The following is a 4,374-nucleotide window of genomic DNA, read 5'->3' on the forward strand; positions in this document are numbered from 1 at the left end:
TATAACAGAGAGAAATTATTCTTAAGAAGAGCTTTAACATGATATGAAAATATATGTATTAATGAAGATAGTAGTAGAAGGGTATTACAGTAGATATTATACGCCTATGATAGATACAGGAGCAGAAACTAATTTATGTAGATATAATTATTTACCAAAAAGTAAATGGGATAAATTAAAAATACCAATAATAGTTAAAGGATTTAATATCGAAGAAAGCTTAATTACTTATAAAGCTAAGAATGTAAAAACACAAGTATGGGATAAAATATTAACAATAGAAGAAATCTATAATTATGAGCTAACATCAAAAGATATGCTTTTAGGAATACCGTTTTTAGATAAATTATACCCACATATAATAACTAGAATGGATTGGTGGTTTACAACACCATGTAACCAGGAAGTAAGAGCAAAAAGAGTTACTAATAAAATAAGAAAGAAAACTGATTGGATAGAAGGGAGTGAAAAAATTACACAAACATTAGAAAATATAAAAAATATTGAAGATACAATAGAACTAGTCGTATTTTCAATAAATAAAAAGGAAATAACTTTATTTTCAATAAATAAGATAGAAATAATAAAGAAAAAATTAGAACAATTATATAGTGAAGATCCATTAAAAGGATGGGAAAAACATAAAACTACTATAAGATTGAATTAATAGATAAAAATAGCATAATAACCCAGAAACCATTAACATATAATATTGATGATTTAAAAGAATTTAAAATGCACATAGAAGAATTATTAGAAAAAAAATATATACAAAAAAGTAATAGTAAACATAATAGCCCAACAATTATAGTAAACAAACATAGTGAACAAAAAAAAAAAAAAAGTAGGATGGTTATTGATTATAGAAATTTAAATGCAAAAACTATGACATATAATTACCCAATACCAAATAAGATATTAAAAATAATACAAATACAAGGATATAATTACTTTAGTAAATTTGATTGTAAATCAGGATTTTACCATTTAAAGTTAGAAGAAGAATCAAAGGAATTAACCACATTTACGGTACCATAAGGATTTTATGAATGGAATGTACTACCATTTGGATATAAAAATGCACCAGGTAGATATCAACATTTTTATGGATAATTATTTTAAACAATTACCTAATTGTATAGTATACATAGATGATATACTATTATATACAAAAACAAAAGAAGAACATTTAAAGTTACTAGAATAATTTACAGATATAATAGAAAATTCGGGAATAAGTTTAAGTGAGAAGAAAGCTGGAATTATGAAAAATCAAATGGAATTTTTAGGAATACAAATAGATAAAAGTGGAGTAAAAATGCAACAACATATAGTACAAAAAATAATAAATTCAAAAGAAGAATTAGATACAAAAAAGAAATTACAATCATTTTTAGGATTAGTAAACCAAGTAAGAGAATATATACCAAAATTAGCAGAAAACCCAAAGCCTTTATAGAAAAATTAAAAAAGGATGTAGAGTATAATTACAATGAAGAAGATAAAAAACAAGTTCAGAAAATAAAAATACTTTGTAAAGAATTACCAAAATTATAATTTCCAGACGAAAATAGAAAATTTATATATATATAGTAGAAGCAGATGCTAGTGAATATAGTTAAGGAGGAATACTTAAATATAGATATAAAGAAGAAAAATTAGAACACCATTGTAGATACTACTCAGGTACGCTTAATGAAACAAAAATAAAATGGGAAATAAATAGAAAAGAATTATGCTCATTATATAAATGTTTATTAGCATTTGAGCCATATATTGTATATAACAAGTTTATTGTACGAACAGATAATATACAGGTAAGGTAGTGGATAACAAAGAAAATACAAAATTCAGTTACACCAAAATAGATTCGGAGACTAGTATTGAATATATTAAATTTTACATTTACAATTGAAGTAATTAGTACTAACAAAAATGTTATTGCAGATTACATATCAAGACAAAGCTACACAGACTGATATAATAGAAGATGATACTTTAGAAAAGATATTCAAAACCCTAACTACGCTTTCAATGAAAGTGGACAGCATGGGTAATGAAATGGAAAAGCTAAAGACGAATGAAGTTAAACTGAAGTCTGAAGCTACAAATCAGCTAACTCAGCAGTGTGCAGAGCTTTGTCGATCGGAAGAGATTAAAATTCCAGAGCTAGAAGGAGATGTTGGGATACTCCGTAAAACCTATAACGTTTATCAATCTACTTCTGCAGGGACAAGCAAAAGAGTTAGGAAAAACACAAATATGAACCTAAACAAGCTATTTGATAAGCCATATATTCCAAATACAACAAAAGATCCCATGTTCATACCCTCACAAATTACCATATACTGAGACAGTTTAAACCAAGATAAAAAAATCTACAACTATACAGCCCGAACATACATAGAAAATGTTTACAAAATACAAACCTTTTTAAGTACTAACCCAAAGCTATAAACATCCAAGAACCACATACAAATTACATAACCTAGAAGCTAATCGGATACAATAAGCTAATTGCTTTACCCAAAACCAATCCAAATCTAGTTAAAACCTGTTACGAATATGGACTACTTAGTACTATATATACCCAAGACGGAAATGAAATATCCAATATACTAGAAATATATGATTCATTTAACATTTTTAAAAGAATAACCAAAGGTAACCTATTTTTTATAAAATTTTACATGGTACCAGCAGAGATATTGTATGATGGCATTAGATCGAGGAAATGTTGGGGATCTATCTGCCATATCGCTTATTCTTTCTCGGGCCAATGCTTTATTCTCTGCTTTTTGTACTCATTCGATAAGACGAAACGAATAAAACTCTTATCCCCAACGAACTGATTTATGTTCGTCGACAGGCTTCTTGACTCCACTGCTACCCACTCGGAGTCGACTATTGATCCGTCGCCCGAGCCCCTTTTTCTTTCGTCCTTGCCTGAGTTAAATCACCTATACAAGTTGTAAAAATAGGAATGACCCGAGATATGATTATACCAGAAGATATTATTCCACAACCAGAAATACCTAGAATTGAGATTCCAAATTTTTATGCAAATAAGAGTATTATCGGACTATCCACAATTCTTCAAGAGTTAACAAACACTTATCGCAACAGAAATCTCATATGGAGTTATTATTCAAGAGGTAATGTAATAGTATACTCAAATTCAAAGGAACTACGAGAAGCAGATATGGAAGACGTTAGGCAACGGATCTTGACGTTACTCAATCCAGAGAAAAAAACTATCGCTAGAGCCATTAGAGAAAAATTTATTTTAGAAGAATTATTAACCAGATATTATAAGTTAATTGGACATAAATATCTAGACCATCAATGTTCAAAATGTAATGGAGAAGATAATATTGTCCCAAAAGTTCAACTGGAATAGAAAAAGATAAAAACGACAGCTAGAAGATGCAAGATATGAAGCAATAATAGAGATACAGAGCAATAAAAAGAAGATAACTACGGATAAAGAAAGAAGACAGAGAAAGTAATTCAAGTTATTAAAGGTGAAAAAGACATATGGAAGATTTAAAATAGCTAGATAGCTTTACGTAAATTATTATGTAAGTAGCCTTAGACTTTTTGACCTTTCTTAGTCTTTTTTGGCAAGTAGTGCCATTATTAGATTAGACATGTGTAAAAACTAGCTTTAGGACTTTGCAGAGACATTTTTCTTTACTTATGTAAAGTAGCTGGCAGATGTAAAGAAAAACAATGTACACGTTTTCATTTCTAAGAATATAAATAAACGAGCACTTGCTCAGATGAAGGTAAGCCTTCATACGTTGAAGCAAAAACTCTCTCTTGTCTACAACAAATAATTTGATTATTTAAAAAAGAGGTATAGTTCAATGGAAAAATCTATGGAGTAACCAAGCTTAGAATTATCAAAACTACCAGAACAGGTATATTCATTTACTATTATGAATAGCTAAATTCATAAATTCCTAACAATCATGATATGATAAAATAAGTTCATGTTAGTTAATTTATAGTAGAATTATTCAAAAAATAACATGTTGAGAAGTTTATTAGCAAAGTGGAAAAGGAGAAAAATCCTTAGGAACTATGCAATTCTAAAGGTGAAACTGGTAAGGCAAGAAGCAGTGATAGGAAAGTAGCCAGAGTAGAGGCGCTGCTTAAGGGAAAAGTATCCAGATTACCATGCTAATAGTGACCGAAGAATATGTTATTTAAGAATAATCTAGTATATAGTAATCTAATATAATCATATTTTGTTATGTGTATGATTGAAGGAAATATTTTGAAAATAGCAATTTTATGAAAAATGGATAATTATTTATCTGACGAAATGGTAGATAAATTTAAAATACTCGTTTTATATGTACTTAAGGA

The sequence above is a fragment of the Capsicum annuum genome, chromosome 7, assembly GCF_002878395.1.
Source record: "Capsicum annuum cultivar UCD-10X-F1 chromosome 7, UCD10Xv1.1, whole genome shotgun sequence".
NCBI classification, from domain to species: domain Eukaryota; kingdom Viridiplantae; phylum Streptophyta; class Magnoliopsida; order Solanales; family Solanaceae; genus Capsicum; species Capsicum annuum.